This window comes from Acipenser ruthenus, unplaced genomic scaffold (assembly GCF_902713425.1).
Source record: "Acipenser ruthenus unplaced genomic scaffold, fAciRut3.2 maternal haplotype, whole genome shotgun sequence".
Lineage (NCBI taxonomy): Eukaryota > Metazoa > Chordata > Actinopteri > Acipenseriformes > Acipenseridae > Acipenser > Acipenser ruthenus.
Window position 1 is genome coordinate 20,668 of NW_026708373.1, and position 14,333 is coordinate 35,000.

The following is a 14,333-nucleotide window of genomic DNA, read 5'->3' on the forward strand; positions in this document are numbered from 1 at the left end:
TGGCTTTTTTATGTTTTTCTTTCAAAAGTGGAGTCCTCCTGGGTCTTCTTCCATGGAGCCCACTTTCGCTCAAAAAGCGACGGATGGTGCGATCAGAAACTGACGTACCTTCACCTTGGAGTTCAGCTTGTATCTCTTTGGCAGTTATCCTTGGTTCTTTTTCTACCATTCGCACTATCCTTCTGTTCACTCTGGGGTCGATTTTCCTCTTGCGGCCGCTCCCAGGGAGGTTGGCTACAGTTCCATGGACCTTAAACTTCTTAATAATATTTGCAACTGTTGTCACAGGAACATCAAGCTGCTTGGAGATGGTCTTGTAGCCTTTACCTTTACCATGCTCGTCTATTATTTTCTTTCTGATCTCCTCAGACAACTCTCTCCTTTGCTTTCTCTGGTCCATGTTCAGTGTGGTGCACACAATGGTACCAAACAGCACAGTGACTACTTTTCTCCATTTAAATAGGCTGAATGACTGATTACAAGATTGGAGACATGTGTGATACTAATTAAGGAAACTAATTAGTTTGAAATATCTCTATAATCCAATTATTTATTTATTTTCTAAGGGGTACCAACAAATGTGTCCAGGCCATTTTAGAATATCTTTGTAGAATAAGCAATAATTCATCTCTTTTCACAGCTTCTTTGCTTTATTCTATGACATACCAAAGGCATGCAAGTATACATGATAAAATAGCTTTTAATTTCATCACTTTTCAGGAGGAATGAAGCATTATTTCAATGAGCTGTAAGGGTACCAACAAATTCGAGCACGTCTGTATATATATATATATATATATATATTTGTATGTGTTTTTTATCATGTAAAGCGCTATACAAAACTAAAGATTGATTGATTGATTGATTGATTGATATGGAGGCAGTTTGCAGTTGTTTGCTATCACACACAGCATACAGTTATGTGCTGCTTCCCATTTCCAGTCATCATTACTCACACCTGTTTTTCTCCCAATTTGTGAACTGTGGTATTGCTTGGCATGTCGAAAATTATGGGGGTCTGATCAGAAACATTTGTTAGAAACACTGAAGTAGTAAAAACATATCTTTTTAAATTCCTCAGGAAGCTAATGATGCTTCTTTGAAAATGGCTGCCTGCATGTCATGGATGATTCGAGATCGGGCAGGGACGTCTTTGTTCGCCTTTTCTCGTCAGTCAGTCACTTTGCTGTTTATGTACTCGGGTAGTCGCGTCTTTTGTTGGTGATTTTTAATACACACATCACTACTGTACTCTAATTTAAGACGCAGGATATTTTTGAGAAGCAAAATAATGGTTAAAGTGCATCTTAAAATGAAGGAATATGGTAGTTAACTGTCAAAACTGCAACTTTTGTTTACATGTATATGTCCATATAAAAATGTAAATGTTATCCGCAAACCACAAATCCATGTTAGTGCACAGGCAGTGTAGTGGTCAATTATTATTATTATTATTATTATTATTATTATTATTATTATTTATTTTTTTCTTAAGGTCCATGCCACATTACTCATGGTTGAAGGACTCAAGATGGCAGAGAACCAAGAGATGGCTGAGAAAATGGATGGGCAGAAACCCTTGGATCCTTCCCCACTCTTGGAATATGGTAATTAAATCAGGAAGTACTTCACTATATACTGCTGAATATCACATTATGGGGACTCTCTCTACCTTTGGGAGACATATAACATGCCCCTACAAAGTGATTTCATGTGTTTCACATCTACTGTTACCGTGCATGTGATTCTCTTCTTTCAGAAACTTCGGAACAAGAGTCTTATTCAGACAGGGGCCAGCTAGGTGGGAGACTTCAAGGGGTGGCTGAGATAGAGAATCCCCTCAATGGGATCGGGACTAAAGTAACAAGAGGTATGTTCACAACTGAAGGAGGACAGGAAGGGCCTCACAATGATGGACAACCAGAAGACATTCAGAACAAGGGACAGCTGGATTGGCTTGAAAGTTGCTGCCTAAACAACCCAGGTAGATACAGTTTGAGGCATTTACTTGTGTGTTCATCTCTAATGCAGACAAAAGCCACCAAATGTACATTGCTGTGCAAAAGTCTTAGACACATTCTCGAGTTACAATATCTCAAAATAAACTATACTTGAGCAGCTAATATGAAGTGTTGTAGTAGCTAACCCATCACATTTATCCAGCTCTTTCCATAGATGTTTGATAGGATTCAGATCAGGACTCATAGAAGGCCACTTCAGAATAGTCCAATGTTTTGTTCTTATCTATTCTTGGGTGCTTTTAGCTGTGTGTTTTGGGTCATTATCCTGTTGGAGGACCCATGACCTGCGACTGAGACAGAGCTTTCTGACACTGGGCAGTATGTTTCGCTCCAGAATGCCTTGATAGTCTTGAGATTTCATTGTGCCCTGCACAGATTCAAGGCACCCTGTGCCAGGCGCAGCAAAGCAGCCCCAAAACATAACCGAGCCTCCTCCATGTTTCACTGTAGGTATGGTTCTCAACGGGGGGGGGGGGGATGTATTTTTATTTGATATAAAATGTATACATGACATGGTAGTATTAAATCAGGTTGATTCTATGGTAGTATAACCCGCCCCCCCCCTCCAGAAAAAAGAAATAAAATTGTGCAAAATGTCTAAGACTTTTTCACAGCAGTGTATATCTCCACAAGTCACTCCATTAATTATCAGTCTCGGAGCCTGTCGCTACTGGAGAGAAATATTGTTTTTGATAAGTCTCTACCTTTGGGAGACATATAATATGTCCCCACAAGGTGATTTCATGTTAAATCAGAAAGGGCGCTACAATATACTGTTGAATGTCACATTATGGGGACTGTCTCCCAAAGGTCTATGTCCACGTCAGCCAGTTAATATTTTCAGTGTTGGGTGGCATCTTGATATGACATTTAAATGGCTTTTCTTTAAGCATCCACGTGAGGGAAGCTTGTATGTTTTTTGTAAATCTGCAGACATTACCAGCCTCATCACACCTATAACTGCTTTGATCTTCTGAACTGATCGCAATGTTGAATTTATATTCTCTGCATTGTGGAAACTCCTCTAGAAAAATCTAACTACTGGTCACGTTGATCTGTGACCTAAGATGGCTGCCAAATTGCGGTCATGCGACGTTCGTTTCTGGAAAATAAAGACCAAACGCTTTGAGATATTGGCTTCATATTCTTCTATTTTTTATGTGTGCTTTATTTTGTTTCTTAATAAATAATTCAGTACTTTGCCAAGACATGAGTTGCATCACAGGCTGATAAGTTATAAAAGTAGTGATATTTGAATTGAACCCTTTTAGGACGAAGCGTTTTTTAGTGGGATGGTCCCCCAAGACTAAGGTTTTTTTTTTTTGGCTGTTCTTTATTCTCTTCCTATAAAAAAAATCACTTTTTTTTTTTTTACTGTGAGAATTCATTTCTTTTGATTTGCATTTTAAGTCCTTGTGATCTAAAATGCAATGTCAAGCACAGCATCCCATGTCAAGCACAGAATCCTTCATTTTTCCAATGCTTAATGATAAGGTAAGGTTTCTTATTTGTTCATTAGAAATTAAGAACCATTACCAATGATAGTTGACACATGCTTTGCGATATCTTCAAATTTGGTACACTACTGTATTATAACATTCTGTTGGACAAGGGTCATTATCTGTGTCATTATTATTATTTCTTAGCAGACGCCCTTATCCAGGGCGACTTACAGTCGTAAACAAAAATACATTTCAAGAATCACAGTACAAGTATTAATACAATTAAGAGCAAGATAAAATACAATTATTTCGGAACCTTTACTAACATCTCAGAATCCACAAGATAATAGTGCCTAATTTTTCTCCTCACTGTGAGACAGAGCTTGCACCACCACCTTGCGCTTGTTTGAAAAATATATACAGCTCTGGAAAAAATTAAGAGACCACTGCAAAATTATCAGTTTCTCTGGTTTTACTATTTATAGGTATGTGTTTGGGTAAAATGAACATTTTTGTTTTATTCTATAAACTACTGACAACATTTCTCCCAAATTCCAAATAAAAATATTGTCATTTAGAGCATTTATTTGCAGAAAATGACAACTGGTCAAAATAACAAAAAAGATGCAGTGTTGTCAGACCTCGAATAATGCAAAGAAAATAAGTTCATATTCATTTTTAAAACACCACAATACTAATGTTTTAACTTAGGAAGAGTTCAGAAATCAATATTTGGTGGAATAACCCTGATTTTCAAGCATAGCTTTCATGCGTCTTGGCATGCTCTCCACCAGTCTTTCACATTGATGTTGGGTGACTTTATGCCACTCCTGGCGCAAAAATTCAAGCAGCTCGGCTTTGTTTGATGGCTTGTGACCATCCATCTTCCTCTTGATCACATTCCAGAGGTTTTCAATGGGGTTCAGGTCTGGAGATTGGGCTGGCCATGACAGGGTCTTGATCTGGTGGTCCTCCATCCACACCTTGATTGACCTGGCTGTGTGGCATGGAGCATTGTCCTGCTGGAAAAACCAATCCTCAGAGTTGGGGAACATTGTCAGAGCAGAAGGAAGCAAGTTTTCTTCCAGGACAACCTTGTACTTGGCTTGCTTCATGCCAAAGCTACCCGATTCCAGCCTTGCTGAAGCACCCCCAGATCATCACCGATCCTCCACCACATTTCACAGTGGGTGCGAGACACTGTGGCTTGTAGGCCTCTCCAGGTCTCCGTCTAACCATTAGACGACCAGGTGTTGGGCAAAGCTGAAAATTGGACTCATCTGGGGGTGCTTCAGCAAGGCTGGAATCGGGCAGATTTGTCTTTGTGAAGGACGCATGAATCAAGCCAAGTACAAGGTTGTCCTGGAAGAAAACTTGCTTCCTTCTGCTCTGACAATGTTCCCCAACTCTGAGGATTGGTTTTTCCAGCAGGACAATGCTCCATGCCACACAGCCAGGTCAATTAAGGGGACAGTGGAAAAGAAAATCCAAAAGGTGTTGTTAGCGGACGATTGTTACAGTACAGGGATGGTGGTGGTGAAAAACTGAAATTTCCGGTCAGTATGAAAGAGATACTGTTGTGCATATGCATTTATAAGGCATTTCGGGCACTTAAGATGCAATGCGACAAGCGAAACTGTGCAGTGATGCGTCAAAATGAATAGAACCTATACTTTTGATAAGTATCTTTCACACGACAAGCTACGCAGGAACGGTACCAGGGCAGCACTGGACTGACGAGAAATAAATAGGATTGAATCCGATTTTTTGCGATTTGACGCACGTCAACTAGGGCATTGAGCAATCGGAGAACAGCTTCAATGCACGTGGTCCAGCAGGGTGAAGCAGTTTCCAAAATGACGGAGGAAAAATACTTGTCGTTGAAAAACTACCCAGAGCTTTATGACAAAGGCCATCACAATTATAAAGATACAGATTTGAAAGGGAATATATGGGAGTCCATTTCGAAAGAACTGGATAAGCCTGGTATGTGTGATTTATTGCCATATGTGTTGAAATACCATCAGAGAAGACACTCATAATTTCCACATCATGTTGATAAGTAGTACCAGTCTTGATCATAGTTCTGTCAATAGCAATTTTGAACAGTTGTATAGATCTGGCAATTTTCAAACCTATCGCTGCTGGTTTGTGTGGTCATGTCGCTGCGAAAGGTCTCGTCGGGAGTCGTTGCCAATTAAAAAATCACTTTGTGTCTGGTGTGTGGAGACCTTTACTCATCCACTTTTTAATATGTCTTATGTAGACATTGATTTAATTTATATGTCAATTATAAAACCATGGCAGCCACTAAGCCAAGTCAGTTTTCCCCATTTACTATTTTTTTTTTATTTTTTTATTTAACAATAAAACAAACTGGTGATTTTATTGTTTTAAATGAATCCCAACTTTGGTGTTTGTGAAATAGACACAGATTCCAGGTGCAGGGAAAATGGTAGAAATAATATAATATCCCCTGTCAGATTTTGTTTTAAAACAACCCCCAATACATGTACTTGAACCAAATTTATTTTTCATACATTTATATATAAAAAATATTAACTTCATAAATTAATTTAATGTATAGAGTTATATGATGAAAATGCAGATTAAAGTATTGTTTTTTCTATGTGGTCTCATTGTTCCGGGGATTGCTAAGCATACTAATGAAATCAAGTTATATAGCCCACTATTGTGTGCAAGTGGATCTTTCAAACTGGAGGACACAGAGATTGCTACATCAATCAATCTTGCTACAGTCCGCCACTGATGAAGTAACTTCATAATTGTATTTGTTATCTTGTGCAGGATGAAAGTATACAAGATGGGCCAAAGTAGATGAAGACCAAGTGCTTATCTATTTCAAGCCTTACAAGGTGAAAGCAGAAAACAAATGCCAGGTGAGATTGTAATGATTGTAATGGTGCCATACATATATTGAATATTTAGTTTTCTATACATTCTGTCTGAGTCCGTTCAAAGTAAACACTCCCCGCCCCCAATAGCATAATCCTTTGGCATTTTACTATATTTTTAGTTTCTTTATTGGGGGTGGGGTGTTTGGGTATCCATATGAATTTTCCTGACAATTGGATAAGTTTGACGTAGGTGTGACATAGGGTCAGATGTAGAGGTGGGATGCTAAGAAATTCTCATGGTATGATAACTATCAGAAAAAATACCACGATTATCATATAATTATATTGCAGTGTAATTTTTTATATAAAATATTCAACTGGTTTTCAAATATGCAGATTAACACAAATCCACACACCTGTACTTTATTGGGTACCAGTATCTTTGCCTTCAGTCAGATTTATCAAGGTATTTGCATCAAAATGGGATTTACATCCTTTTTTTGTGAAGAAAACAATGTGTTAATATTGCTAGTAACAAACAATAATTTAGGCATACAGTACTTTTGAGTCTTTTAACCCTTTGCGGTCCATTTATTAATCGCGCGTCAGGCACGCCAGGAATAATTAATTTTCACACGCGCAGTTAATTTTATACGCGCTGTTTAAAAGTATTTTTTTCACAGTCAAACGGGTTTAAATGGCCCTGCATATCAACAAAGCACACACTAGGCATCTCCAGCCCCTCCCCAGCCTTTTGTTTGCTATAGCGTTCAGCTGTGTAAGAAATAAATAATAATAATAATAATAGTCGTACATACCGATCGATCATCTCCAGATCACTCGTTTTATCACCAAACTCCTCAATAATGCGATCAAAGTCATTATTTTATTACTATAACATCTGAAAAAAGCTCTGCAAATGTCCATGATAGTCTCAGTGCGCTGACGCACTTAGCCAGCTTGTTTATTATGGACGCCCATTATCTGATACCTGATACCATGTATGACTATTCATGAAATACGCCTTTTTTTTTTTTTTTTTTTTTTTTCCGACTTGTCTCGGCTCCTGTCGCTACCACTCGGCAATTGAATGGTTTTCTCGGCTTTTTCCGGAGAAAAAACGACTAAACACCCGTTTATTGCGTTGCTATAATGATGTCGGACCCAGTCCGACAAAGGACCTGTGAGGAATAATTGCAATGTCGGACCCAGTCCGACAATGGACCGCAAAGGGTTAAAAGCCCTTTCACAAATGGTCGTTTGGTGCATGCTGAAGTACGGTTCAGTTCATTTGCAGGCATAAATGAAACATCCAAAACAAACTGATTCACCCCAGAATTTGCACCAAACCAATCGGCCTGAGACTACTTGTAAATACACAGATATACTGTATATGGTGCAAACTGTATTTGTGTAAAGACCATCATAAATATGCCCTGTTTCTTACATGCGGCTACTTTTTTATGTAAAGCAAACACCTTTGTATAATGGAACAGTCCAGGGATTATGGCTAGTCTGTAAATGTTATTGTGTTTTTGTTTGTTGTTTTTTTTTTTTTTTTTATATAAAATGTTAATTATTGTATCATTTAACAACTGGAATAATGGCTGGTTCAGTGTGTACTACCAGGGAATAATACCATAGAGAGGTTTTGGGGAGAGAGTTTTGGGGACAGGAACCATTCAGATGGTATTACCCCTGGTAATACACACTAAACCAGCTATTGTTTATTGTAATATATGGATTTGAGTCTGAACAATATGTGTCTTCCCTTTCGGGTCTGCGTGGTGGATAGACTGAAATGCCAGCTCTGCACAAGCCACACTTTGAGCTCAAGCTGATGTGTTGAAGTGATAATACCATCGTTCAGAGCCCAGCGAAAATATTACCATTTGGGTATTACAAGATTTTTTTTCTATGACGCACAGTAGTATTCTTTAGGTCTATCCATGTATTTCAATAGATTAACCTATATTAATATAAAAACATAAGAACATAAGAAAGTTTACAAACGAGAGGAGGCCATTCAGCCCATCTTGCTCGTTTGATTGTTAGTAGCTTATTGATCACAAAATCTCATCAAGCAGCTTCTTAAAGGATCCCAGGGTGTCAGCTTCAACAACATTACTGGGGAGTTGGTTCCAGACCCTCACAATTCTCTGTGTAAAAAAGTGCCTCCTATTTTCTGTTCTGAATGCCCCTTTATCTAATCTCCATGTGTGACCCCTGGTCCTTGTTTCTTTTTTCAGGTCAAAAAAGTCCCCTGGGTCGACATTGTCTATATCTTTTAGGATTTTGAATGTTTGAATCAGATCGCCGCGTAGTCTTCTTTGTTCAAGACTGAATAGATTCAATTCTTTTAGCCTGTCTGCATACGACATGCCTTTTAAACCCAGGATAATTCTGGTTGCTATTCTTTGTACTCTTTCTAGAGCAGCAATATCCTTTTTGTAACGAGGTGACCAGAACTGAACACAATATTCTAGGTGAGGTCTTACTAATGCATTGTAAAGTTTTAACATTACTACCCTTGATTTAAATTCAACACTTCTCACAATATATCCGAGCATCTTGTTGGCCTTTTTTATAGCTTTCTGAGTCAACATAAACTCCTAGGTCTTTTTCATAGTTCCCTTCTTCAATTTCAGTATCTCCCATATGATATTTATAATGCACATTTTTATTGCCTGCATGCAAAACTTTACACTTTTCTCTATTAAATGTCATTTGCCATGTGTCTGCCCAGTTCTGAATGCTGTCTAGATCATTTTGAATGACCTTTGCTGCTGCAACATTGTTTGCCACTCCTCCTATTTTTGTGTCGTCTGCAAATTTAACACGTTTGCTTACTATACCAGAATCTAAATCATTAATGTAGATTAGGAATACCAGAGGGCCTAATACTGATCCCTGTGGTACACCACTGGTTACCTCACTCCATTTTGTATTATAGGTAAAAAAGAGATGGAGGATTTTTTGTTCCAGCACTCAAATATAAGGCATGATTGGACAACTGTCAAAGTGAAGATATTCAACGAGAAGAGCAAGATACAAAAGCTTTCACAGAGACGTCTGGCCAACCTCCAGGAGTGACACTGGGAATAATTACTCTCATTATTTCATGATGTTTGTAATTAAACCTTATAACTGTAATTGTAATCGTGACTGCAATGGTGCTAAAATACAATAATGTGGATGGATATTGAATTGAGTCTACTAAAGGCTGTCATTCATACCTGAATTCATTGTATGAGGGACGTTCTAAATGTTTTTAAAACACATACACTAATGGGAACCACTAATTTTCAGCTTAGCCACCGCCTTTAAGAATGCACTTTTCATATAGTTTTTTTTCTGTGAAGTTTTTGCTCGATTTGTATAATTTTGCGCACGACTACTGGCCACGATTGCCTCAGGTGGATACACTAAGAACTTAAGCCTTTATATACCTGAAATATGTCATTAGCATTTCTGATTGGATTACCTTAACCCTTTGCGGTCCTATGTCGGACCTGGTCTGACATCGCAATTTTCCCTTTCCGGTCCAATGTCGGACCCTGTCCGACATCATCAAAAAGACACAAAAAACAGGTCTCTAGTCTTTTTTCTCCGGAAAAAGCCGAGAAAACTATTCAATGGCCGAGTGAGACCGATAGGAGCCGAGAGAAGCCGGGAAAAAAAAAAAATAGTGGGTGTATCTCATGAATACTGATAGACCCGACACTACATAGATAACACGGACATACACAAACAAGATAGCTGCTTCCGCATCCAGCGCTCAGAGAATATCACAGACATTTGCAGAGCTTTTTGAGATGTTATAGTAATAAAATAATGACTTGGATCGCATTACTGAGGTGTTTGCTGGAGATGCAGTACTGAGTGTCCTGTTGTTTTGAAGTGTCTTTTAAACCTGTTTTACTGTGAAAAAAAATACTTTTAAACAGCGCGTCTAAAATAAACTGCGTGTGTGAAAATAAATTGGACCTGACACGCACTTAATAAATGAACTGCAAAGGGTTAATATTTCACACAGCTACTATATTTCCAGTAACAAACATTAACTGATTTGGAGACTCCTGGTGACATGAAGTTGTAAATGCACACCATTTATTTATATATCATTTTTCATTTTCGTTTTACATTTTAATTAACATAAGTAAGATAAGTTAAATGTTTTAAACTCACCGATATCACCAAGATGTGGCTGGATCGGTCTAAGAAAACAGTTTGGTATGGTGGGCAATCGTTTTCTCGTTTCTTTTCTTTCCTGTTGGTTTGTCCTCTGCAGAGTGGGTGTCCCTCTTTAATCCTTTAAACTCTGCATATTTCTCAGCTTGGAAAGTGTCAATGTTGGGGCCGTTAATTGAAACAAACAGCATGCTGTTCAGTGTGCTTACATGCATTCGGCTTCTCTGGTCGGTCAGAATAAGGTTCATCACACTAAAGCCACGTTCACATTCAGCAGTGGACCACAGGAATTACACCTACTGTGGTTACCAGTTTGTTCAGGTTATCCCCCATGCGCTGAGTATCTTTGTGCTCTCTGAATTCCTTTATAGTTAGAGGTCGTGAAACGTTGAATTTTAAAGTTTTGCACAGATTCATAACTTTATCGTCCCCAAACAAAATTCTTGCATCCTCTTCTACAGGCCATGATGTGGGGTTGAGTACGGCTGCCTCCTCCAGGACCCCTTTATCATCAAATCTTCTTTCGATGTTGTCAAATAAAGCTTGTATGAACTGCGTGCGGAAACCTCTGTATTTCATTTGTTGAGCGTCAGATGGCTGTGTGATTGGAACCCCTTTAAATGCACCGGCTCTTGAGAACTCGTTGTTCATTGTGCTGGTATTTATTCAATCTCTGTCCTTCATAGCACGTAGAGCTTTTAATGCAACATCAATCTCCGGCTTGACAGTGATGACAGTGGAATTCCTATTTTGAAGAAACAGGGATAGCGCTTTTAGCGTCTCGAGTGCATCTTTCATTGTTGCTACTTCCATTACAAACAGCCAGTTTGTCATCTTCCCCAGTAGACCACCACATTCTGCTTTGTCCTGTGAAGAACGTGAGATGTCTGTTGAACCATTTCTAAAAAATGTAACAAGGGCAGGGTAACTTTCCCATAAAGCAGTCACCGATGTGCAGGAAGATGACGGCCAACGGACGTCAGAAACTCGACCAACCTTGTGTATATGTACACAGAGCTCAGCAGCCACAGCTTCAAGTTGCCTCTGGTTCTTGGGACTTAGTGAAAAAAATGAATACAGTGAATCGATTAATAGCTGAAAATGACTTGCTTCCTTTACTGTTCGAACAGCGTCATGAACAGCAAGCTCCAGTTTGTGGTTCATGCAGTGAATCTCGATTAGATTGTTGTTGATCTGTTCTCGCAGAATTGATGCTGCCCCTTTGTATTTCCCCAGCATCGATGCTGCTCCATCAGTTGCAAAACCCAGCAGACGCTCTCGAAGTATGTCTGCAGTGATGCCATACTGATTGAGGCTGGAAAGCAACTCATCTGCAATGCCAGCACCTGTCCCCGACTTTAGCGGCACAATGTTAAAAAAATAGTTGCCTAAAATAATATAATTGTATGTAAAAATAATGTGATATGTTGTAACAATTGTAAGTTGCCCTGGATAAGGGTGTCTGCTAAGAAATAAATAATAATAATAATAATCAATTACATACTTTGCAAGTTGTGCAGCCATTTTGTCTGCTACAAACGAGAGCATATTACAACCTGCATGGTCGGAATGCAGCATGTTCCCAGTATCCAATCCATTAAGCTGCTGTAGCTGCAAAATGTTTGGATGCATCTTAAACGTTTTCTTTACAAATCATGTAGGCTGTTATCATTATGCTCGTCGTTTTTTCCGATCACTGCAGTGCTGTTTTCAGCAGCTTTCTCTATGGCCTGCTTTTGTCTGGCTTGCGCTATGTGTTCACATTTCATATGAGACTTGCATTTACCGTGTTCACTTATTTTGTCATTTAGTTTTTTGGCTGATGTTGCAGTTGTGCCATTCATAAAGGCCTGGTCAATTCCAGGTCGTCCTTTTATATGGGTTCCCAGATCACGAATTGCTGAACAAACCGAGCAAATGACTGAACCGCTGGGATTAGCCTTTAGCCAAGCGCGATTAGCCTTCCATTTTTTGAAGCGAGCCTGCCCTACACAGCCGCCGATATTAATTGCCTGCTCTTCTGAGGCCCCTATGCTCTCCTGTGTGTCAGTACACATAGGGTACATACCTGCATCGTCACCTTTGATAGCTTTATTTCTGCCGCTGCAGAAATAAAGCTGTCTAGAGGATGAGATGTTCAATTTGAGCCCAGTTTTGGCTGTTTTGGTGATTTTTTGTATTTTTCATTCATTAGTAGTAAACTGGCAGTTATAGAAAAATAGCTGAATATGTCAATGGTTTCCTCCCAGTTTCTCAATATCTCCACATTTCTTAGCCACATAGTCAGGTTTAATGTAAACTAGAAGTTGTGATCTTCAATTTAAACCCACTTTTGCCTGTTTGGGGGATTTCTTTCATTATTAGTAAACTGGCAGTTATATACCATTCTGTTCAATACAGTTGATTTGACTGCACAGCAAAAACCAGCTAGCTTTGAGGCTGCATACCTCCATAAATAGGAAAGTTCCACACATATTGCAAAAATGCTCTAGTCCACAGTGATCAGACCTACAATTTGAGACCATTTGGTGATAAAATGCAGCTTTGTGTCAATTTTAAACCACCCCAGACGTTTCTGTGCAATACTGTTTGTCATTTGTTCAAAGGCGTACAAATAAACACCTGTATTTGTTGACAGAGATGCTGTGTCAGTGTATAAACACCTGTATTTGTTGACAGAGATGCTGTGTCAGTGTATAAACACCTGTATTTGTTGACAGAGATGCTGTGTCAGTGTATAAACACCTGTATTTGTTGACAGAGATGCTGTGTCAGTGTATAAACACCTGTATTTGTTGACAGAGATGCTGTGTCAGTGTATAAAGGCCTGATCTCATTTACACAGGGGCTGTGTCAGTGTATAAACACCTGTACTTGTTGACAGAGACCGACTTTATACCTTAGAAGAAGGTAAAGCTTTTTTTGTAGCTCTGGTCATTTACTTCGATTCTGGCTGTGGTCATATAACTCAATTCTGACTCTGTTCATGTAGCAGTATTCTGACTCTTGTCATGTAACTCAATTCTGACTATGGTCATGTAGCACTATTCTGACTCTGGTCATATTCCAGTATTGTCACACTAAGTTCCAACATTGGCTAGTTCAGGGATCCCGGCTATTGTGTACTGCCCCAGTATAAATATGTTTAATCTACATACAAAGCTGTTTAATCTACCCTGCCCTCTGCTCCCTTTGAACTGTCCCCTGCTCCCTTTGTCTGTACCCTGCTCCTCTGCGTAAAAATGTCATTTTAAATACAACAAAGATCCGCACAGCAAGGGTATGGAGCGCATAACTTGGCACAGCAAGGCAGCTCCTAGCTGGGCAGATGCTGCAGCTCTGCCTCTCATGCAACTGCTACATTTCATAAAAATAGGAATGTGTCAAGCAAGGAGAATAGCCAATTCGTTAGGAACAGGCATTTGGAAGACAGTACATGTTTCAAATGATTGAAAACTGGGAAACTCTTTGAGAAAAAAATCTTAAAATCCTTTATTGAAAAATAAATAATATCCACATTTGTTTTAAAGAAATAATGTTCCGATAGTCGTTTGAAATGTGCTGCAAGTTTAAAATCATCTGGAAATTAAACACTGATGCCTTTTTTAATTGTATTTTTTCTGAAAAAAAGTTGAAAGGCTGGGAGGATCTTCTGTGGAGAAGATCTTCCCGGCCTTTCAACATTTACTTTTCAAAACGAACATTTGTCATTCAAAAGAATGTGGAGAAGATCTTCCCTCCCTTTCAACATTAATTCTCAAACTGAATGCAGTAGGGATTCAAGGAAATGCATGCACATGGATTAGGGAGTGGTTAACATG